Source organism: Tamandua tetradactyla, chromosome X, assembly GCF_023851605.1.
Source record: "Tamandua tetradactyla isolate mTamTet1 chromosome X, mTamTet1.pri, whole genome shotgun sequence".
Classification (NCBI taxonomy): domain Eukaryota; kingdom Metazoa; phylum Chordata; class Mammalia; order Pilosa; family Myrmecophagidae; genus Tamandua; species Tamandua tetradactyla.
In genome coordinates, this window is record NC_135353.1 from 57,954,982 (window position 1) to 57,981,305 (window position 26,324).

Consider the following 26,324-nt stretch of genomic DNA (forward strand, 5'->3'; position numbering starts at 1 on the left):
ATAAAATCAGAAATGGAAGAGGAGACATAACCTCTGACCCTGCAGAAATAAAGGAAGTAATGAGAAGATACTATGAACACTTTATGCTAATAAACTCAACAATGTAGATGAAATGGACAACTCCCTAGAAAGGCATGAACAACCAACATTGACCTGAGAAGAAATAGACAACCTCAACAAACCAATCACAAGTAAATAAATTGAATCAGACGTTAAGAAACTCCCCAAAAAGAAAAGTTCAGGACCAGATGGCTTCACATGTGAATTCTACCAAACACTCAAGAAAGAATTAGTACCAATTCTGCTCAAACTCTTCAAAAACATTGCAGAGGAGGGAAAGCTACCTAACTCATTCTACGAAGTCAACATCACCCTCATACCAAAGCCATACAGAGATGCTACAAAAAAAGAATACTGCAGACCAATCTCTCCTATGAATATAGATGCAAAAATCCTCAACAAAATTCTTGCAAATTGAATCCAACAGCATATTAAAAGAATTATAAACCATGACCAAGTAAGATTCATCCCAGGTATGCAAGGATGTTCAACATAAGAAAATCAAATAATGTAATACACCATATCAACAAATCAAAGAAGAAAAACCACATGGTAATCTCGATTGATGCAAAAAAGGTATTTGACAAAATTCAACATCCTTTCCTGTTAAAAACATTTCAAAGGATAGGAAGAGATGGGAACTTCCACAATGTGATAAAGGGAATATATGAAAAACCCACAACTAACAACATCCTCAATGGGGAAAGACTGAAAACTTTCCCCCTAAGATCAGGAACAAGATAAGGATGTCCACTATCACCATTGTTATTCAACATTGTGTTGGAAGTTCTAGCCAGAGCAATTAAACAAGAAAAAGAAATATGAGGCATCAAAATTGGAAAGGAAGAAGTAAAACTCTCACTGTTTGCAGATGATATGATATCACATGTAGAAAACACCGAAAAATCCACACTATTTATTAGCCTAATAAATGAGTACTGCAAAGTAGTAGGTTACAAGATCAACACTCAATAATCTGTGGTGTTTCTATACACTAGTAATGAACAATCTAGTTCATTAGATTTCTCTGAGGGAGAAATCATGAAAAAATTCCATTTATAATTGCAATTGTGATTGAATTTTTAGAATAAAATATTTAGGAATAAATTTACCTAATGAGACAAAAGACCTATACAGAGAAAACTATAAGAAATTGTTAAAAGAAATCACAGAAGACCTAAATAAATGGAAGGGCATACCATGTTCATGGATTCGAAGACTAAATATAGTTAAGATGTCAATTCTACCTAAATGGATATACAGAGTCAATGCAATACCAATGAAAATCCCAAAAACTTACTTTTCAGAAAGAGAAAAACCAAAAACCAAATTTATCTGGAAAGGCAAAGTGCCCTCGATAGCTAAAAGTATCCTGAGAAAGAAAAATGAAGTTGGAGGTCTTATGCTACCTGACTTTAAGCTGTATTATGAAGTCACAGTGGTCAAAATATCATGGTACTGGCATAAAGATAGATATACAAACCAATGGACTTGAATAGAGTGTTCAGATACAGACCCTCTCATCTATGGACAATTGATCTTTGATAAGGCAGTTAAGCCAACTCACCTGGGACAGAACAGTCGCTTCAATAAATGGTGCCTAGAGAAATGAATATCCACATGCAGAAAAATGAAAGAGGATCCATATCTCACACTCTATACAAAAATTAACTAAAAATTGATCAAAGACCTAGACATTAGATGTAAGACCATAAAATTGTTAGAAGAAAACATAGGGAAAACTCTTATAAATCTTATAATAGTTGGCAGTTTCCTAGACCTTATACCCAAAGCACGAGCATTGGAGAAAGAAAGAAAGAAATGGGAACTCCTCAAATTAAACACTTGTGTGCATCAAAGAACTTCATCATGAAAGTAAAAAAACAGCCTACACAATGGGAGACAATATTTGTAAATGATATATCATATAAAAGTCTAGTATTCGGATTATATGAAGAGATTGTTCCACTCAACAACAAAAAGACAGACAACCCAATTAAAAAATGGGCAAAGACTTGAACAATGGGTAAATATTTCTCATAACAGGAAATTCAAATGGCCAAAAAGCACATGAAAAGATGCTCAACTTCCCTGGTTATTAGGGAAAGGCAAATCAAAACCACAATGAGATATCATTTCACACCCACCAGAATGGCCATTATCAATAAAACAGAAAACGACAAGAGCTGGAGAGGATGTGGAGAAAGAGGCACACTTATTCACTGTTAGTGGGAATATCAAATGGTACAACTGCTGTGCAAGGCAGTTTGGTGGTTCCTCAGGAAGCTAAGCATAGAACTGCCATACGACTCAGCAATACCATTGCTAGGTATCTACTCAGAGGACATGAAGGCAAAGACACAAATGGACATTTGCACACCAGCATTTATAGCAGAATTATTTACAATTTGCCAAGAGATGGAAACAGCCCAAATGTCCATCAACAGATGAGTGGCTAAACAAGTTGTGGTATATACATACAATGGAATATTATGCAACCGTAAGACAGAATAAAGTTATGAAGTATGCAACAACATGGATGAACCTTAAGGACATTATGCTGAGTGAGATTAGACAGAAACAAAAGGACAAATACTGTATGTTCTCATTGATATGAACTAATATTAATGAGTGAACTTGGATAATTACAGTTAAGAACAGAGGTCAATAGGGGATAGCAATGGGGTAGATATTGGGTAACTGGAACTGAAGAAATACAGATTGTGCAACGGGACCGATTGGAAAAATTCAGAAATGGATAGCACAATGATACCTAACTGTAATACAATAATGTTAGAATACTGAATGACGCTGAATGTGAGAACGATAAGAGGGAGGAGTCCTGGGGGCACAAATGAAATCAGAAGGAAAGATATACGATTAAGACTGAGATGGTATAATCTAGGAATGCCTAGAGTGTGTAATGATAGTCACTAAATGTACAAATTTAAAAATGATTTTGCATGAGGAAGAAAAAAGGGAATGTCAATATTACAGGGTGTTGAAAAAAGATGGTAATTAATATTTTAAAACTTTAACTTATGTGTGAACTGGAGCAAAAAATGTTTATTTGGTACAAAATTTATATTTTGACTAAGTGTATTTCCTAATATAACTTATGGGGACAGCTTAATTGAACACCATAAGTACATGGAACCTGGAGTAGGGCAAGAAATTTTTTAGGTGATGTCCTATAAATCCCAGAGTGAATTGAACAGTGAATAAAAAAGTATTTGCAAAGTTCCCTTGGGGGAATGGTGAGAAAGGGGGAAAATTCAACTTCCCCAAGTGAAGAATTCTTGATATTCTCACAAACAGTGGGGACAACCAAAGCAGTAGACTGAGCCCTCAATCTTGGGGTTTGTTCATATGAAACTTAACCCCACAAAGGATAGGCTAAGTCTATTTAAAATTAGGCCTAAAAGAAGATGGGAAGATGGCGGCTTAGTAAGACACGCGGGTCTTAGTTCCTCCTCCAGATCAGCTACTAAAGAAACAGAAACAGTACAGAACAGCGCCCGGACCCACGACAGAGACCAAAAAGACAGCGTACCCCATTCTGGAACGGCTGAACCGACTGGGAGAATCCGCTGCGGTGAGATACCCGAGGGCCGCGCCCTTCCCCGGGCTCTGGTGGCTGGCAGCCGGAGCCACTTCCTCCCTTCTTCCCGGGCCGGCTGGGAGATTTGGACAGGCGTTCCCCTCAAGCCGCGGCAGCCGGCGCCCCCTCCACGCGCAGATTCCCGGGCCGGCTGGGAGATTTGGATCGGCACTCCCACAAGCCGCTTCGGATGGCAACCCTCCCCCACAGCGAGAGTCTTCCAAATTTAAAGGAGCCACAGCATCTTTTACTGGTGGGACCCGCAGACAGAAGAGTGCCACGAGCGCCACCTACTGGGCAGGATAAAAAAACAGAGCCCAGAGAATTCACAGAAAAATCTTTCAACCTGCTGGGTCCCACACCCAGGGAAATCTGATTAAATGCGCAGATGCCAGCAAAAAATAACGGATCACGCCAGGAAAATTGAAGATATGGCCCAGTCAAAGGAACAAACCAATAATTCAAATGAGATACAGGAGCTGAGACAACTAATGCTGAATATACGAACAGAAATGGAAAACCTCTTCAAAAACCAAATCAATAAATTGAGGGAGGACATGAAGAAAACATGGGCTGAACAAAAAGAAGAAATAGAAAAACTGAAAAAACAAATCACAGAACTTATGGGAGTGAAGGACAAAGTAGAAAAGATGGAAAAAACAATGGATACCTACAATGGTAGATTTAAAGAGACAGAAGCTAGAATTAGTGAATTGGAGGATGGAACATCTGAATTCCAAAAAGAAACAGACACTATCAGGAAAAGAATGGAAAAATTTGAACAGGGGATCAGGGAACTGAATGACAATATGAAGTGCACAAATATACGTGTTGTGGGTGTCCCAGAAGGAGAAGAGAAGGGAAAAGGAGGAGAAAAACTAATGGAAGAAATTATCAATGAAAATTTCCCAACTCTTATGAAAGACCTAAAATTACAGATCCAAGAAGTACAGTGCACCCCAAAGAGAATAGACCCAAATAGGCGTTCTCCAAAACACTTACTAGTTAGAATGTCAGAGGTCAAAGAGAAAGAGAGGATCTTGAAAGCAGCAAGAGAAAAACAATCCATCACATACAAGAGAAACCCAATAAGACTATGTGTAGAGTTCTCAGCAGAAACCATGGAAGCTAGAAGAGAGTGGGATGATATATTTAAATTACTAAAAGAGAAAAACTGCCAACCAAGACTTCTATATCCAGCAAAATTGTCCTTCAAAAATGAGGGAGAAATTAAAACATTTTCAGACAAAAAGTCACTGAGAGAATTTGTGACCAAGAGACCAGCTCTGCAAGAAATACTAAAGGGAGCACTAGAGTCAGATACGAAAAGACAGAAGAGAGAGGTATGGAGAAGAGTGTAGAAAGAAGGAAAATCAGATATGATATATATAATACAAAAGGCAAAATGGTAGAGGAAAATATTATCCAAACAGTAATAACAATAAATGTCAATGGACTGAATTCCCCAATCAAAAGACATAGATTGGCAGAATGGATTAAAAAACAGGATCCTTCTATATGCTGTCTACAGGAAACACATCTTAGACCCAAAGATAAACATAGATTGAAAGTGAAAGGTTGGGAAAAGATATTTCATGCAAATAACAACCAGAAAAGAGCAGGAGGAACTATACTAATATCCAACAAATTAGACTTCAAATGTAAAACAATTAAAAGAGACGAAGGACACTATCTACTAATAAAAGGAACAATTAAACAAGAAGACATAACAATCATAAATATTTATGCACCGAACCAGAATGCCACAAAATACGTGAGTAATACACTGCAATCACTGAAAAGGGAAATAGACAAATATACCATAATACTTGGACACTTCAATTCACCACTCTCATCAATGGGCAGAACATCTAGACAGAGGATCAATAAAGAAATAGAGAATTTGAATATTACTATAAATGAGCCAGATTTAACAGACATTTATATGACATTACATCCCACAACAGCAGGATACACCTTTTTCTCAAGTGCTCATGGATCATTCTCAAAGATAGACCATATGCTCGGTCACAAAGCAAGTCTTAACAAATTCAAAAAGATTGAAATCATACACAACGCTTTCTCAGATCATAAAGGAATGAAGTTGGAAATCAACAATAGGTGGAGTGCCAGAAAATTCACAAATACGTGGAGGCTCAACAACACACTCTTAAACAACGAGTGGGTCAAGGAAGAAATTGCAAGAGAAATTAGTAAATATCTCAAGGCGAATGAAAACGAAAACACAACATATGAAAACCTATGGGACGCAGGAAAGGCAGTGCTAAGAGGGAAATTTATTGCCCTAAATGCGTATATCAGAAAGAAGAAAAGGCAAAAATTCAGGAATTAATTGTCCACTTGGAAGAACTGGAGAAATAACAGCAAACTAACCCCAAAGCAAGCAAAAGGAAATAAATAACAAAGATTAGAGCAGAAATAAATGAAATTGAAAACATGAAAACAATAGAGAAAATCAATAAGACCAGAAGTTGGTTCTATGAGAAAATCAATAAGATTGATGGGCCCTTAGCAAGATTGACAAAAAGAAGAATAGAGAGGACACAAATAAATAAGATCAGAAATGGAAGAGGAGACATAACCACTGACCTCACAGAAATAAAGGAGGTAATAACAGGATACTATGAACAACTTTACGCTAATAAATACAACAATTTAGAGGAAATGGACGGGTTCCTGGAAAGGCATGAACAGCCAACTTTGACTCAAGAAGAAATAGATGACCTCAACAAACCAATCACAAGTAAAGAAATTGAATCAGTCATTCAAAAGATTCCCAAAAAGAAAAGTCCAGGACCAGACGGCTTCACATGTGAATTCTACCAAACATTCCAGAAAGAATTACTACCAACGCTCCTCAAACTCTTCAAAAAAATCGAAGTGGAAGGAAAACTACCTAATTCATTCTATGAAGCCAACATCACCCTCATACCAAAGCCAGGCAAAGATATTACAAAAAAAGAAAACTACAGACCAATCTCTCTAATGAATACAGATGCAAAAATCCTCAACAAAATTCTAGCAACACATTAAAAGAATTATACATCATGACCAAGTAGGATTCATCCCAGGTATGTAAGGATGGTTCAACATAAGAAAATCAATTAATGCAATACACCATATCAACAAATCAAAGCAGAAAAATCACATGATCATCTCAATTGATGCAGAGAAGGCATTTGACAAGATTCAACATCCTTTCCTGTTGAAAACACTTCAAAAGACAGGAATACAAGGGAACTTCCTTAAAATGATAGAGGGAATATATGAAAAACCCACAGCTAATACCATCCTCAATGGGGAAAAATTGAAAACTTTCCCCCTAAGATCAGGAACAAGACAAAGATGTCCATTATCACCACTATTATTCAACATCGTGTTGGAGGTTCTAGCCAGAGCAATTAGACAAGAAAAAGAAATACAAGGCATCAAAACGGGAAAAGAAGAAGTAAAACTATCACTGTTTGCAGATGATATGATATTATACGTCGAAAACCCGGAAAAATCCACAACAAAACTACTAGAGCTAATAAATGAGTACAGCAAAGTAGCAGGTTACAAGATCAACATTCAAATATCTATAGCATTTCTATACACTAGCAATGAACAAGCTGAGGGAGAAATCAAGAAATGAATTCCGTTTACAATTGCAACTAAAAGAATAAAATACCTAGGAATAAATTTAACTAAAGAGACAAAAATGTATACAAAGAAAACTACAAAAAACTGTTAAAAGAAATCACAGAAGACCTAAATAGATGGAAGGGCATACCGTGTTCATGGATTGGAAGACTAAATATAGTTAAGATGTCAATCCTACCTAAATTGATTTACAAATTCAGTGCAATACCAATCAAAATCCCAACAACTTACTTTTCAGAAATAGAAAAACCAATAAGCAAATTTATCTGGAAAGTCAGGGTGCCCCGAATTGCTAAAAGTATCTTGAGGGAAAAAAACGAAGCTGGAGGTCTCACGCTGCCGGACTTTAAGGCATATTATGAAGCCACAGTGGTCAAAACAGCATGGTATTGGCATAAAGATAGATATATCGACCAATGGAATCGAATAGAGTGCTCAGATATAGACCCTCTCATCTATGGACATTTGATCTTTGATAAGGCAGTCAAGCCAACTCACCTGGGACAGAGCAGTCTCTTCAATAAATGGTGCCTAGAGAACTGGATATCCATATGCAAAAGAATGAAAGAGGACCCTTATCTCACACCCTATACAAAAGTTAACTCAAAATGGATCAAAGTTCTAAACATTAGGTCTAAGACAGTTAGAGGAAAATGTAGGGAGATATCTTATGAATCTTACAATTGGAGGCGGTTTATGGACCTTAAACCTAAAGCAAGAGCACTGAAGAAAGAAAGAAACAAATGGGAGCTCCTCAAAATTAAACACTTTTGTGCATCAAAGAACTTCATCAAGAAAGTAGAAAGACAGCCTACACAATGGGAGACAATATTTGGAAACAACATATCAGATAAAGGTCTAGTATCCAGAATTTATAAAGGGATTGTTCAACTCAACAACAAAAAGACAGCCAACCCAATTACAAAATGGGAAAAAGACTTGAACAGACAGCTCTCAGAAGAGGAAATACAAATGGTCAAAAGGCACATGAAGAGATGCTCAATGTCCCTGGCCATTAGAGAAATGCAAATCAAAACCACAATGAGATATCATCTCACACCCACCAGAATGGCCATTATCAACAAAACAAAAAATGACAAGTGCTAGAGAGGATGCAGAGAAAGAGGCACACTTATCCACTGTTGGTGGGAATGTCAAATGGTGTAACCACTGTGGAAGGCAGTTTGGCGATTCCTCAAAAAACTGAATATAGAATTGCCATATGACCCAGCAATACCATTGCTAGGTATCTACTCAAAGGACTTAAGGGCAAAGACAAAAACGGACATTTGCACACCAATGTTTATAGCAGCATTATTTACAATTGCAAAGAGATGGAAACAGCCAAAATGTCCATCAACAGACGAGTGGCTAAACAAATTGTGATATATATATACGATGGAATATTATGCAGCTTTAAGACAGAATAAACTTATGAAGCATGTAATAACATGGATGGACCTAGAGAACATTATGCTGAGTGAGTCTATCCAAAAACTAAAAGACAAATACTGTATGGTCCCACTGATGTGAACCGACATTCGAGAATAAACTTGGAATATGTCATTGGTAACAGAGACCATCAGGAGTTAGAAACAGGGTAAGATAATGGGTAATTGGAGTTGAAGGGATACAGACTGTGCAACAGGACTAGATACAAAAACTCAAAACTGGACAGCACAATACTACCTAATTGTAATGTAATTATGTTAAAACACTGAATGAAGCTGCATCTGAGCTATAGTTTTTTGTTTGTTTGTTTGTTTGTTTGTTTGCTTGGGTTTTTTGTTTTTTTTTCTTTTTTATATATTTTTTCTATTTTTTATTTTTATTATTATTTTTATTTTTTCTCTATATTATCATTCTATATCTTTTCCTGTTGTTTTGCTAGTTCTTTTCCTAAATCGATGCAAATGTACTAAGAAATGATGATCATACATCTATGTGATGATATTAAGAATTACTGATTGCATATATAGAATGGAATGATTTCTAAATGCTGTATTAGTTAATTTTTTTTAATTAATAAAAAAAAAATTAGGCCTAAGAGTCAACCCCAAGAGAACCTCTTTTGTTGCTCAGATGTGACTCCTCTCTCTCAGCCAACACAACAAGCAAACTCACTGCCCTCCACTTCTCTACGTGGGAAATGACTCCCAAGGGTGTGAACCTTCCTGGCAATGTGGGACAGAAATCCTAGAATGAGCTGGGACACAGCACCAAGGGATTGAGAAAACCTTCTCAAACGAAAGGGAGAAGAGAGAAATGAGACAAAATAAAGTGTCAATGGCTGAGAGATTCCAAACAGAGTCAAGAGGTTATCCTGGAGGTCATTCTTACACATTAAATAGACATCACCTTTTCAGTTAAAGTGTAATGGGGAGGCTGGAGAGAACGGCTTGAAAATGTAGAGCTGTGTTCCAGTAGCCATGTTTCTTGAAGATGATTGCATAATGACATAGCTTTTGCAATGTGATTGTATGATTGTGAAAACCTTGTGTGTCTGATGCTTCTTTTATCTACCCTATGGACAGATGAATCAAACATATGGATTAAAAATAATTAAATAATATTGGGAAGGAAAAAAAGAGTAAGAGGTAAAAGAATATATAGATTAGACAAATAAATTCCAAAAGATAAGAAGGTGGATTCAAGAAATGCCTTTTCAGTAGTAATTTTGAACGTTAATGGACTAAACTTAGTAATTAAAAGGTACAGATTGGCAGAATGTATTCGGAGATATAATCCAGCTATATGCTGCTTAGAAGAGACATGTCTGAGACATAAGGATGCAAATAGAGTGAAAGTGAAAGGATGGAAAAAGATGTTCCACACAAGTTGTAACCAAGAGAAAGCACGAGTAGCTATACTAATATCGGACAAAATAGACTTTAAATGTAAAGACATCAAAAGAGACAAAGAAAGACACTATATATTAATAAAAGGGACAATTCATCAAGGAGAAATACCAATCATAAATGTTTATGCTCCCAATCCAGGAGCTTCAAAGTACATGAGACAGACATTGGCAAAAATGAAGGGAGTGATAGATGTTTCAACAATAGTGGTAGGAGACTTCAATACACCATTCTCTTTTATAGATCGACCAACCAGACAGAAGATCAAAAATGAAATAGAGAAGTTAAACAACTTGATAAATGAATTAGACCTAACAGACATATGTAGGTCAATACACTGCAAAACACCAGGATATACATTTTTCTTTAGTGTTCATGGAACATTCTCCAGGATAGATCATATGCTGGGGAACAATACAGGTCTTCATAAATTTTAAAACATTGAAATTATAAAAAGCACTTTCTGATATGACAATGGAATGAAGGTGGATATCAATAACCACCAAAGAACAAGAATTTTCACAAATATATGGAGATTAAATAACACACTCTTAAACAACCAGTGCATCAAAGAAAAAATTGCTAGAGAAATCAGTAGCTATCTGGAGATGAATGAAAATGAGAATATAATATATCAGAAGTTACGGGATGTGGCAGAGGTTGTGCTGAGAGGGAAATTTATTGCTGTGAATGCCTATATTAATAAAAGAAGAAAGACCAAAAATGGAGGACTTAACTGCTCACCTGGAGGAACTTGAGAAAGAACACCAAACTCACTCCAAAGCAAACAGAAGAAGAGAAACAACCAAGATTAAAGTCGAGTTAAATGGGAGAACAAAAGAACAATAGAAAGAATCAATAAAACCAAAAGTTGGTCCTTTGAGAAAATCAATAAAATTGATAGGCCATTAGCAAGACTGACAAAGAAAAAAAAAGAGAGGATGCAAATAAACAAAATCAGAAATGAGAAGATATGCGTTACCAGAGACCCTGAAGAAATAAAAGAAATCATGAGAGGATACTATGAACGACTATATGCCAACAAACTAGACAACTTAAATAAAATGGACAAATTCCTGGAAACAAACAAACAAGCTACATTGACTTAGGAAGAAATAGAAGACCTCAACAAACCAATCACAAGTAAAGAGATTCAGTCAGTCATCAAAAATCTTCCTACAGTGGGTGTGAAGGTAGTTCAGTGGAAGAATTCTTGCCTGCCATGCAGGAGACCCGGGTTTGATTCCCAGGCCATTCACTTCCCAGAACAAACAAAAGAAAGAAACAAACTAAAAACAAAAAACATTCAACAAATGGTGCTCCAATAACAGGATACTCACATGGAAAAGAATGAAATGTGACCCTGCCATACAGCGTACAAAAAAGCAAAGAAAAAAAATTTTCCCACAAAGAAAAGTCCAGGGCCAGATGGCTTCACGGGAATTTTATCAAACATTCCAGAGAGAACTAACACCAATAGTGCTCAAACTTTTCAAAAAAAATTGAGGAAAAAGGAACACTACATAACTCATTTTATGATACTAACATAATTTTAATACCAAAACCAGGTAAAGACTCTATAAAAAAGGAAAACTACAGGCCAATGTCCCTAATGAACATAGATGCAAAAATTATCAACAAAACACTAGCAAATCAAATCCAACAACACATTAAAACAATTATACACCACAGCCAAGTGGGGTTTACACCAGGAATTAATGTAAACACTCTGTACAAGAACCATACCTTTGAAGTAGTTTATGCAAGAACTTATTTATATTTGTAATGTTAATCAGTAGGACACATAGGTCTATATAGCCCATCAACAGATGAATGGATTAACAAAATGTGGTACATACATACGATGGAATATTAGGAAGCAGTAAGATGAAATAACATCCTGAAGCACATGACAAGATGGATGAGCCTTAAGGACACAATGCTGAGTGAAATAAGGCAGACACAAAAGGATAGATACTGTATGACTCCACTTCTATGACCATGGTAAGGTAAAATCAGATCCTTATAGTACAGAATATAGGGGACTTAGAGATACGTAGAAGTTAGAAATGGGTGAATGGTTAATTAATGAGGTTGTCAACAAATGTAAGGGAATAGATAGAAGTGAAGGCAGTTCTCTAGTGGGTATCACCATATCGAAGGTGAACATGATTGAAAGAGGTTGTATAGACCTATGTGTCCAACTGATTAACACCAGAAATATAAATAAGTAATAAATAAATAAATAAATAATCAAAAAGTATTGGCGGGCAGTGCACCAATTTCCTTCTTTCTGCTCCACAACATTGCAGGCTAAAGGAATAAATATTTTTTTATTGTCACAATCCATCGGTTTTCTTTGTTGTGAAAAATAACATATATACAAAAAAGCAGTAAATTTCAAAGCACAGCACAACAATTAGTGGTAGAAAAGATTTCAGAGTTTGATATGGGTTAAAGTTCCACAATTTTAGGCTTTTACTTCTAGCTGCACTAAGATATCGGAGACTAAAAGAAATATCAATGTAATGATTCAGCAACCATACTCGTATGATAAACCCTAACTTCTCTGTATAACTCCACCATCATCTTTGATTTTTCTCTCACTCTTTAGGGATATTTGGGCTATGCTCATTCTAACTTTTTCTTGTTGGAAAGGGCTATCAATAATATGGGGTAGGGAGATGGAACTATCTGATGTTCTGGACATGCTGGCCCCTCTTGGTTTCAGGTCTTATCTGGCCCAACATCTGGAGGTTGTAGGTTTCTGGAAAGTTACCCTAATGCATGGAACATTTGTAGAATCTTATATATTGCCCTAGGTGTTCTTGAGGATTGGCTTGAATGATCATGGTTAGGGGCAAGCTTTATAGATAGCAATGTCTGACTGAAGTTTGCCTAAGAGTAACCTCCAGAGTAGCCTCTCGACACTATATAAACTCTCTCAGCCACTGATACCTTATTTGTTACACTTCATTTTCCCCTTTTGGTCAGGATGGCAATGTTGATCCTGCAGTGCCAGGGCCAGACTCATTCCTGGGAGTCATCTTCCATGCTGCCAGAGAGACTTTCACCCCTAGATGCCATGTCCCACGTAGGGGCAAGGGCAATGATTTCACTTGCAGAATTGGGCTTAGAGCGAGTGAGGCCACATCTGAGCAACAAAAGGGGTCCTCTGGAGGTGACTCTTAGGCATACCTATAGGTAGGCTAAGCTTCTCCACTATATACCTAAGCTGCACAAGAGTAAGCCTCAAGATCAAGGGCTTGGCCTATTGATTTGGGTGTCCCTAATATTTGACACAGTATCAGGGGTTTCCCTGGTGGTAAAGTTTAATAGTTTCATATCTTTTCTCCCATCCGTCAAGGGACTTTGCCAATACTTTTTTTTTTTGACATGGGAAGGCTCTGGGAATTGAACCCAGGTCTCTGACATGGCAAGCAAGAATTCTGCCACTGTGCCACTGATAGCCCTTTCCAACAAGAAAAAGTTAGAATGAGCATATCCCAAATATCCCTAAAGAGTGAGAGAAAAATCAAAGATGATGGAGTTATACAGAGAAGGTAGGGTTTATCATACGAGTATGATTGCTGAATCATTACATTGATATTTCTTTTAGTCTCCGGTATCTTAGAGCAGCTAGAAGTAAAATCCTAAAATTGTGGAACTGTAACCCATATCAAACTCTGAAATCTTTTCTATCACTAGTTGTTGTGCTGTGCTTTGAAATTTATTGCTTTTTTGTATATATGTTATTTTTCACAACAAAGAAAACTGGTTGATTGTGACAATAAAAAATATTTATTCCTTTAGCCTCCAATGTTGTGGAGCAGCAAGAAAGAAAAATCTGAGAGGATGATATAGTAGCCCTTGACAAACTCTGGGATCTGCCCTGTAACTACTTGTTGAAGAGTGCTTTGAAAACTATTGCTGCTTTCTTTCGTTGCTTTGTATATATGTTATATTATACAATAAAAAAAAGTTTTAAAAATTGATTTGGGGAGTAGTCCTTTTACTCTCTTCTAAAATGTTTTGTGTAAGATGTAAACTGTCTGCAGCTGATATTTTCCCTGTGAGTAGATTTTCAACTAGTGAATAAATTCTTCATGTAATCATATTTAATAAAATTTTCTATTTTTTCTTGAGTCACCTTTGGTAATTATATTTTTCTAAAAGTATGTTCATTTTATCTAATTTTTCAAATGTTCTGCATAAAGCATTTCATAATACAATCCTATTACTCTCTCGTATCTCTAGCTATGTCCCTTGCTTTATTCTTAATATTGTTCACTCAAATTAATTTTCATGGAAACAATCATTTCATTTTTCTATCATATTCCATTGGTTGTCATAATGCATAATACCAAAATTTAAGTTATAGAATTAAAATAATTTCAATTGACCTAAACAGGTTTAGAAACAAATACACTGAATCTTGATTCCTATTCCTCTCAACTGAGGATGGCAAAAGTATTCTAGCATAACAAGCTGCAAGCATTCAGTATGCTCTGAACAGGTTTTATAGAGGGACTGTATACAGATGTACAACTTTTAGTGCATGTCAAATTTCCTGTCTGTATGCAAGAGAATAAGAGGTATTGCTCACTTTGTCACAAAGCATTTTTAATGTGCTTTTCCTCTCCTATGCTCAGACATGTGTTTTTCCTATTCTCCAACAATGTAATGTTTTTTATGTTTTCTCTAGAAGAGAAACTGCTAGGTTTTGGGACTTGTCTTAAATATTAATGAGCAACAGAGTGCTTAAAGCACCTATGTGGATATTTTCAGCCAGTGCAATGAAGTCTTTTCTATCTTAAAATAACTCATGTTACCTGCATGAAATACCCTTGCAAAGATCATATTTCAATTGTCATTTAGAAAAGAAACCACAATTTTGCTTTTGCTTTAGACCAAAGTGGGGACTGGTAACTTCTATCCTGAAAGTGAAGTTAGCTACATCATGAGCTCTCTATAAACATAATTTAATACAACCAACTTAGCAAGCAGTAAGGAGGAATGATGTGAAAACATGTTACATTAGCTCATCATCATTTTAAAAGATATATAAAGCCACCCCAGTGGTTGACCAACATTATGACAGGCAGTAAGCATTTTAGTGATCAACATTTTAATATTACACATAAGTTGATAATGCTGTTATTAAAATTTAAAGATGATACTAGAGGCCACAGTTGGCCCTCTTTCCCATTCCAAACAAAAGTTGTCTTAAGCTTTCACAACCTTCTGTGAATCTTTTACCCTATCACAGTCAGACTCAGCAGAATGTCCTACTGTACTCATCAGAGGGAAAACAGAGACCATTAAGTTGGAATTCCATTAACTTTCCTGCCTTAATACTTTAACATTTATAATAATGATATCCTTCTTCTCTTTCTTCTCTTGTATTTCAGAAAAAGGTGTGTTCTTACTTCAATTCAAGGTTGTGTTTTTGGCCAAGCTAATATGTCCCGTCCAAGGCTTACACATTGTCACGTCTAAGGTCAACTTCGCATATCTGGATTCTTATCATCTATCACTGTGATTAGGATAATGGCCTCCACCTGTGAACTGGAATGCCTTCCTTCCCAAATCCACCAGTGCTTCATCAATAATCCCTTCACTTTCCTGTGCCTCTGACCTTTATCCTTTACCTCAGTCCATAAGCATATCTTTTTTCCTATTCACAAAAAAATAAAAATAAAAATACTTTCCTCAACCATGTCTATCCCCATAAAACTAAAGTCTTAGCTCTCTGCCTTCCCTTAATTACCAAATGTATTGACTGGTTGCTGATTTTATCAAACATCAGTAATGCATATTCATTATTTTAAAAAATTGGAAAACGGAAAAGAAAATATAGATTGTAGAAATACTCATAATCTCCCCACTCAGAAACAAACATTCTTGATATCTTGATGTCTATCTTTTGAGGCTTTTCTTCTGAATCTCCATATACAAAAATATACGCATATTTTTCTAAGAAAATATATCTTAACATATACAGTTGTGGTAGTCAGCCTTCAAGATCTCTGCCTCCAGTTACTCACACCTTTGTGTAGTTTTCTCTCACACTGTACGAGAGATGGTCTGTATGATAAATAGCATATGGTAGAAGTGATGGTATGATGCTTCTGAGATTAGAATATAGAAGACTTTTTGGTTTCTATGGATCACTTGCTTTGGGGGAAGCTAGCTGCCATGACATGATGATCCTCAGACAGGTGTCAGTGGGCCTGTGTGACGAGGAATAGAAGCGTTTGACCAACACCCAAAGAGGAAATGCGGCCTGCTAACAACAGAATTACCATATGACCTGGCAATCTCACTTCTAGGTATATGCACCAAAAAAATGAAAACAGGGACTCCGACAGATATTTGCTCATGGATGTTCATAGTGGCATTATTTATAATTCTTAAAAGATGGAAGCAACCCAAATGTCTATCAAGTGATGAATGAATATATAAAATGGATATTGCATGCAAAAGAGTGTTATTCACATGTAAAAAGGAATGAAGTCCTGATGTATGCGACAACATGGATGAACCTTGAGGGCATCAGGTTGAATGAAATAAGCTAGGCATGAAAGGACAAGTATTATATGATCTGTGACATGAAATAATTTCAATAACTAATTCACAGAGTAATCACAAGAGTATAGGTTAACATGAGCTGGGGTGAGGGCAAATGCTTAAATTGTACAGGGAGTTAATGATTAAATTGTACAAGGTTTCTACTTAAGATGAAAAATTTTGGTAACGGGTGGTGGTGATGGTAGCACAACATTGTAAACATAGTTAACAGCACTGGAATATATATTTGAATGTGGTTAAAGAGGAAATTTTGGGTTGCATAGATGATACTAGAAGAAAAATTAAGAATATACATCCATAGTATTGCACAAAACAAAGAGTGAACCTTGAGTAAACCATAGACTATAGTTAACAGTACAAATATAAAAATGTTCTTTCATCAATTGCAGCAAATGTACCACACTAATGTAAGTTAATAATAGGGTAATATATGGGAAATCTGTATTTTATGTATATTTCCGTAATCCTGAAACTTCTCTAATAAAAAATGAAAAAAAAAACATTTTTGTACCTAACAACAGAGCACCAAATTATATGAAACTAAAGCATTGACAGAATTGAAGGAAGAAACAGAACGTTCTAAAATAATTATGGAGACTTCAATTACACTTTCAATAATGGATTTGACATCAAGACAAAAGATAAAAACAAAAACAAAAACAGGACTTAAACAACACTATAAACCAACTAGACCTAGGAGAAATATATAGAACCCTCCACCCAAAAATAGCAGAAAACACGTTCTTCTCAAGTGCACACAGATCATTTTTCAGGATAGATCGTTAGGTAACAAAACAATTCTCAACAAATTTGGAAAGACTGAAAAAATACAAAGCATTTTCTCTGACCAGAGTGAAATGAAGCTATAAATCAAGAAAAGAAGGAAAACTTGAAAATTCACAGCCATTTGTGAAAATTAAGCAACATGCTCTTAAACAACAAATAGGTCAAAGAAGCAATCAAGAGACAAATTAGAAAATGCTTTAGACAAATGAAAATGAAAACACAGCATACCAAAACATATGGCATGCAGTGAAGGCAGTGCCCAGAGAGAAATTAATAGCTATAAATGCCTACATAAAAGAGAATAATCTTACTTTGCACCTTGAGGATCTAGAAAAAGAAGAGCCAATGATAGTAAAGTTTTCAGAAGAAAGGCAATATGGATTGGAGTGGGAATACACAAAATAGATAATGGAAAAACAATACAGAGAATCAATATAATAAAACATTGGTTCTTTGAAATATTTAGAGTTATTTATATAGTTATTCTGTCTTCCTTCCAGATTACTAACATTTTGGCAGGCTTATTCCTCTTTCTACCTGACCTCTACTTTTTTGTTACATCTTGTCTGCACACCTCTCCCCATAGTGGTCAAAGAACTTAGCTCATAATAGGAACCCAGTACTATTTTAGCATATCAAGAAAATTTAGGATTTTGAAATAAAGAGGCTGAATATAATTAGATTTTATTATGAGAACAAAGCAGATACAGAGCAGTCAATATAGTACCCCTTTTAGAAGAAAAAAATCAGTATATATGTTTGCACGTGTATTACAATTTTTTAGAAGTCTCATAATACATTATTAATAGAAATTATTATGGTAAATGTGATTGAGGTTAATGTGAAGAAAGGGGGTTAAAATATTTTTAATTTTAATTTTACAACCAGTGGTACTCTTTATATCTTCAACATGTGCATGTGTTTCTTCTATAATTAAATAAAAATATTACAGTGCAGTGCTTTCCAGACCTTGGTATTCTATGCACCAATAAAACTTCCTAGAAATGTGGGCCCCAATATAAGTATGCCATTTTTAAATTTTGTCAACAAAGTTCATTATAAACAATGGTGGTTTGCCATTACCATTTCATGAATGAAAAGATAAACTCTAAATAATAGGCAATCCTCTACATCAAAGAAATTGAACTCTGTGAAAAAAAATTTTAAAGGTTGGTCCTTTGAAAAGATCAATAAAATCGAGAAACCTTTAGCTAGACTGAAAAAGAATAAAAGAGACAAGATGCAAATAGCTAAAATCAGAAATGAAAGCAAGACATAATTACTAGACATACAAATATAAAAAGATTATAACAGAATATTATAAACAATTGTATGCTAACAAATTAGTCAACCCAGACAAAATGGACAAATCCCTAGAAAAACACAAATGCCTAATTTACTAAAAAAAAAAACATACAAAATTTTAACAGACCTATAACTGTTAAAGAGATTGAATCAGTAATCAAAACTACCTAGCAAAGCAAAGTCCAGGTACAAAGGGCTTCCCTGGAGAATTAAACCAAACATTCAAAGAACAACATCAAAATCTTACCAAAAATTGAAGAGGAGGGAAAACTGCCTAACAACTCATTCTTTGAGGTCACATTATCCTCATTCTACAACCAGATTAAAACTTCACAAGATAAGAACATTACAGACCAACGACCATTATGAATATAGGTGAAAAAATCTTCACAAAACACTAGCAAGCCAAATCTAACAGCATGTTGAAAGAATTATATACACCATGGCCAAGTGAGATTCATCCCAGAATCTAAAGGTGGTTCAACATAAAAAATTCAATGTAATAAACCACATTAATAGAATGAAGAGAACCACAGGGTCACCTCAATAGATGCAGAAAATACATCTAACAAAATCCAAGACACTTCCATGATAAAAGCACTCCAAAAACTAGGAAAAGAAGGGAACTTCCTCAACATATTCAGGACATTTATGAAAACCCACAGTTAACATAATAAGTAATGGTAAAAGCCTGAAAGCTGTCCTCTTAAGATGAGGAACAAGAAAATGATGCTCACTTTCACTACTGATAGCAAGCCTTTTACTGGAAGTTCTAGCCAAAGAAACTAGGCAAGAATAAAGAATGAAAAGAAATCCAAATCAAAACAGAAGAAGTAAAACTATATTCTCAGATGACATGATATTTTATGTAGAAAATCTACAACAATTACTAGAGTGAATAAACAAATTCAGCATAGTTGAAAGGTACAAAAGAATAAACAACTATGTGATGATATTGTGAGTCACTGACTGTACACCAAGCATGAAATATTCATATGTGAAGAATGTTTGTGCTTGTATGTTGTTTTGTTTTGTCAATAAAAATGAAATAAAAATTAGTTGACTTTCTAAACACCAGCAACGACCAATGCAAAATGTAAAATAAGAAAACATTCCTTCTTCAATAGCATTTAAAAGAATAAAATATTTAGATACAAATTTAACCAAGGAAGTGAAAGATTTGTATACTGAGGACTACAAACACATTGCTGAAAATAATTAAAGACTTACATAAATGGAAATGCCTCATGTTAATGGATTGGAAGACTAAATATTGTTAAGATTCAATACTACCAAAAGCGATCTATAGTTTTAATGGAATCTCTATCAAAATTCCAGCAGCCTTTTTCTTTTGCAAAAATGGAAAAGTTGATCCTGAAGTTCATATGGAATTACAAGGCTCTCCAAATAGCCAAAACAAACTTGAAAAAAAAGAACAAAGTTGGAAGACTCACATTTCCCAATTTCAAAATTGATTACAAAGTCACAGTGATCAATACAATATGGAACTAGCATAAGGATAGACATACTGACCAATGGGATAAAATTGGGAGTCCAGAAATAAATTTGTACATCTATTTCAAATTGATTTTCGACAAGGGTGTCAAATCCATGCAAAAGGGAAAAAATAGTCTTTTCAACAAATGGTGCTGGGAAACTGGATATCCACATGCAAAAGAGTGAAGTTGAGCCCCTATCTCTTACCATATATACAAATTATCTCAAAATTGATCAAGGACATGAATATAGGAGTTAATTCCATTAGATTCTTATAAGAAAACAAAGGGGCAAATCTTCATGACCTCAGATTTGTCAAAGATTTCTTAGCTATAATACCAAAAGCACAAGCAACAAAAGAAAAAACTAAACTGGACCTTGTTGAAATTGAAAATTTTTTGCATCAAAGGGTAACAAGAAAGTAAAAAGGTAACCTACAAAATGGGACAAAATAATATATCTAATAAGGATTTAATATCCAGGATATATAAAAACTACAACTAGATAACAATTGCCCATTTAAAAATGGGCAAAGGTCTTCAATAGACATTTCTCCTGAGAAGATATACAAATGGTCAAAAAGCACATGAAAAGATGTTTAGGCCATTAGCCATTAGGGAAATAAAAAATAAAATAAAAAACCACAATGAGATACTACTTCCCACACACTAGGTTCACTATTATCTAAAGAAAACAGAAATTAAGAAGTGTTGGAGAGGATGCAAAGAAAAGGAAACTTCTTACATTGCTGATAGGAATGTAAAATGGTGTAGCCACAGTAGAAAGCAGTTTGGCAATTCCTCATAAAGTTAAACATAGAATTAATAGCAGCATTATTCACAATAGCTAGAAGCTGGAAACAGCCAAAGTGTCCATCCAGAGATGAATGGATAAACAAAATGTTACATACATTCAATAGAATATTATTCACCCACAAAAACTAATGAAATACTATAAAATACCTTATATGGTTAAACCTTGAAAACATTAGGCTAAGTGAAATGAGCCTGACTTAGAAGGGCAGTATTGTATTATTCCACTTACATGAAATATCTAGACGAAACAAATTCATAGAGACAGAAAGTAGATTAGAGGATTACCAGGGGCTTAGAGAAGAAGGAAATAGGAAATTATTGCTTAATATGTAAAAATTTTCTGTTTGGGGTGATGAAAAAGTTTTAATAATGGATGATGGTGACAAAGGCACAATACTGTGAATGTAATTCATACCACTGAATCATACCTCTTTAAAATGACACATTTTATATTAAATATAAATGCTACCACAAAAAAATTTTTAGAAGAGTAAATAGAGCATGGCTCATCAGTTACTCTTTCACACCAACAAATCCTGAGAAAATTCTAAAAACCAAAATTTCATTTTTTACATGAATCCTCCTTGAAAATAAAAACTAGCCCATTCTTTAAAAGGCAGGAGAAATCAATTTCCCCTGTTCTACTCTCAGCCTCTACAAATTTTGCAAGGCCTAATTTGGGATGAGTATGATTTCAGTGGTCTCAAGAGTCCTCATCCCAAAGAAATACATTGATTCTCTTTTCCAAGAGGATAGCACTTTTTTTTCCACATTCAGAAATAAACCTGAAGACAGAACTACTCCTCAGAGAAAACACACTCGTATAAGTGATTAGCACAGATCATATCATTCCATGAGGGCAGATTTTAATAAACCAAGGAGGGGACAGTCAAGGTAATGTCTAAATCTGCCCTTCCTGAGCTCACACAGAGAGCTAATCGCAGAGCAGGAAAACCTGATTGGGGTCTTGTCTCTGACACTGTCCATATAAACTCAAGTAAGATCCTGCTCACTGGCCCAATTTCGCTAATGTTCTATGATTCTATAATTCCACTTAACAAATTTGCCTAGGGCCGGCCCCCTTTGTAGTTCTATTGATGGTGAGCATAACCAAGTTCCTTGCTAATCCGTGAAATGAAGTTCTGTTTACTCTTCTTTTATTAAAATTAATCTTTTATTAATTTAAGGCCTTATGTCTTGATTACGGGGATCCTGTTGTAACATAAGATTTAAATATACTTTTGAAAAGCGAAACATTTTCAATTATTTACAGTCACTCATGGCCCCAACTCAGGCAAAACTTTTATTTAAATAAATAATTAGCCTTGGCAAGAGAATCATATTTTATGAAGGTGCAGAGCTTGACTGTGTTGTTAGTCCCTGCTATGGACATTAGCGCAGCATTTGTCTTTGGAAGTGACATGTTATACACATATATATGGCACTGGGTAAGGACTTATCCAAAGCAAGTGACAGTTAAGCATACCTGGCTCACTGGAAACTTATTTTCTAAGGCAGGGGCTTACTCAGCTGATTTGAGCAAGCATTCCACACTTTCTCCTGCATTTGCCTTTGCTGAATTCCTGATCAGGATCCTGCAACTCACATTTAGTGCTGTTTGACTTCCTGGGGCAGAGAAAGTGCTGAGTGTTAAAACCCACAATCACACCAAGACATTTTTCAACACCCCGCAGTATTTTAAGTATCACCTGTTCTTACATTCCTTTGCCATTGTATATTTCTCTAACATGTATGTAAATTGAAATTGTTTCCTTCAAAAAACAAGCACAAGAACAGCAGCAACAAAACACCTGCTTTCTGCCTGCTCAGTTTGCCTTTGTGATGTTCTGCTTATTTCGATAAGCATTATGATACATTACATTATGATACAAGTGTCACATACAGAGAAGTTACAAACAATTTTTTGTCATGCCAAGGTAAATTAACAAGACAAAGACCAGTGTCCCTAATACAGTACCTGTCAGGTTTTAGACGGTAGCCCACTGAGAAATCAGAGAAACTGAGTACAAGTTCAAAATTTTGTTGTCCCGGGGATAGGTTCCCAGGTCCGGGTGCTCAGGGTGTGGGCCGAGGAAGTTGCGACCCCCCTAGGAGCGGCGGGGCTAGATATAGGCTAGCTAGTGGGGGGTACTGACGATGCCTACGGGGCCTCCTGTGGTAGGTTAGGAGTTTCACCTGCTTTAGGGGCAGGGGCAGAGCTACGGGCCTTGGCGGGGGTGGGGGGGCGGGGCCACATAGCTACGGGGCGTGTGCAGTGGGGGTCCTTTGTTTGTCAGGGCAGAGGTCCTGATTGGCTGAGTTTGAACAGCTGTATGCCCGGATGTTCACGGGTTTTAGTTCGTTCGGGTGGGGAGCCTTCCAGCCAGAGGCTACCGGGCCGGGCCTTACAGTACCTTCAATAATAAGTCAGTGTTTGAGGACAAAAGGGAAATGGAAAGGGGAGAAAACCAGGTTGGTTTCGGTCCAGAAACTGGTTATCTATCAAAAATCAAATATCTGTCTTTTAATATTTTCAAGGTCGGGATTATATCTTATATATCTTTGCTATAATCAACACTTAGTATGATTCCCTACTAATAACGTGTGCTCAACACAAGTTACAGGGTAACAGGAGGGTAAATTCAACCAATTTTTTCAAAGCATTAATTTGTAAGGGCTCCTTATGCTGTTCCTCACAAAATATTCCATATTTTCTGAGATCTGTTCATTACAAGGTCTGGACATTCCATGTAAGTAGAATTAAGATAAAATATGGTCTTCGAAATGTGATACTATCTTAAGTGGCCATGGTTCACATCAACTGGGGGCAATGTTGCCTCCTCCCTAGGAAACATTTGGCAATGCCTGGAGACATTTTTTTCTTGTCATAAATGGGGGCAGGGAAACTCAGGGGCATGTACAACTAGCATCTAGTGAGTGGACACCAGGGATGCTACTAAACATACTACAATGCACAGGAGAGCCCCCCTACAACAAAGAATTATCCAGTCCCAAATGTCTATACTACTAAAGTTGAGAAACCCTTCTTAAAGGGGAAAGGGAAATGCCTTCACATTCTGGGTTCTTCATCTAAGTCTCTCTTCATTTATGATATTACATTAAAGTCCAATCTATATATACTACTTACTACTATGGTCAAGGCTGTAAGGACAGAAAAGACAACATGCTTCAATTTTTAAAGCCTCAATTGTATTTCTTTTTCCCCGTGAACTCAGTGGACTGAAATTCTTAAGTTCTCAAGTCTTAATTATATTTTAACTGTCATATCAGTCATATTGTTTGAATCAGACAGGCCATATGAGTAAATCTAGCATAGAAGCCCAGTAGAACTGGGCTTAAATTACTCAAGATAGTCACTTCCATTTTTGGCGTTGAACCATCTTTGCAGATTTAGCCTCTAGTTCCAAATTACCCCTAGAGGGTTCAAATGGATATGCATTCTTAGCCACCAACTGGAAAGTCTGAATATTTCCTTATTTAAAGAGAGGATGAACCACCTAGCCCCAAATTTGACAAGAAATTTAGGCAAAGCTTGAGCCCCTGCCTAAGTCAGCTTCTTAATTACACTAGGATATCCTCTGGATTTGTCTTGGAATTTGTGTAGTAATGCCTGGCATTTGCATGGGGCTCTTAGGGCTTGAAAGGGTTTTCCCTAGTATATCTTTGAACTCCTAAACGTGGCTTGAGAACTTAAGAATTTCAGTCCACTGGGTAGGGGACTAGTAGGTCGAAACATTTTTACCTTATCCACAATCCACCAAGAAAACACCAAAATGCAGAAGCACACACAGTCGCCAAAAGATAAAGACAAATGCCATTGTATATATGGCTTTTGAAGGAAACAATCCACAAGAACAAGGTTTTCCTTCTCCCCAAGCACTGTTCTGGTTGCACCCTGGGCTTGGAATGGAACTCTCAGCTGGGCTCGAGTTTGGAGGAAGAAAGGGAGATGTCCCAAAATCTTGTCCAGAATCACAGATATAACTCACCCCTCACGCCGAAGGAGGGACCAACTTAACCATACATAGACCTCTTGTTTTGGGAGGTTATAAAAGTTTGCTAGACCAGCATGAAACTACTTTTGAATGGATAAAAAGCAGAAAGGCGCTAGAATCAAGTGATTCTTTTCATCTTCCCCACTCTCCAATCTTTAGAAACACTCTTAAGTTCTTAAACAATATGCAGGGGAAGGGCTTCCCCATTACCTGGACTTTTCCCCAAACTCTACTGTCTTTTCTTAAATGTCTTGCTCCTTTCAAAAAGCTTAATATTCTCCTGAACATTGAGTCACCTCGGGGCTAGGGATTGAGAATAGAAAAACTTGTTCTCCTGCTTGGTGCCCTGAGGAACTTCCCTAGGAGGAAAGTTTCAGGGCTCCCACTAAACATAACTAATGCCGGCTTCACAGGCGCGGCAACGGGAACACGCGAGTATTCGGGCATGGGGGACTCTTGGGCTGTTTCTGGAGCTGGGCTTAGACTCACAGTGTGTGCTCAAGGGGGAATAAAGCGACTGCGGGCAGCATAGTGGAGCTTTCTCTGAGCTAGGGATTGTTCGGCAGGGAAAAGGTTTTCCAGCACTGGAGTGGCATCCAGAAAGTTAAAGTCTTCGAACACTTTTGCGGAAAGAGCGAGTGAGAGAGATGAAAGACAAAACCAGGCTTTTGGGGTGTGTGGCCGGGCCATGAGGCACTGCCAACTAGTGGGCCTAAGTGCCTGCAGGTTGAAGGTGAAGTATCAGGTCTGAGGCGAGAGTGGGACATTCAGAGAATTCCAGGATGGTTCAAGATGTTTTGGGCGCCAGTATATGGGTAAGAGGTGGGGGTGGGGAAGTGCCGCACGTGACACAAAGGTGCAAAGAGCAAAGACTCGCCTAAGTATCCAGTGATATCCCCCTCCAAGCCCCACACAGGTAGCACTACCACCACTAAGCAATTTAGCACCTCATCCTACCATACTACTATCCCAGCAATCCCTGGAATCGAGGCAAGGTCTTGGAAAGGCCGACCCTACGGGTGAGAGCAGCATGGATGAGAGAAATGGGCTGTGCTCCATAGCTGCTGGCACTGGGTTACACCAGACCCATCAGGGATCGAAGCCGCTTCTAGGCGACCCCAGTTTAGCCCCT

At 36.6% G+C, this 26,324-nt stretch overlaps 1 long non-coding RNA gene across 1 annotated transcript in view; it reads right to left on the reverse strand.

Annotated features, from left to right (window-relative positions):
• LOC143670370 (uncharacterized) overlaps nucleotides 1-22,799 on the reverse strand; it is a 196,949-nt gene extending 174,150 nt beyond the window's left edge. The window contains exon 1 of the long non-coding RNA XR_013169339.1: nucleotides 22,663-22,799. This is a non-coding gene — a long non-coding RNA (uncharacterized LOC143670370). The remainder of the gene's footprint in view (nucleotides 1-22,662) is intronic.
• Between the last annotated feature and the right edge of the window lie 3,525 nt (nucleotides 22,800-26,324).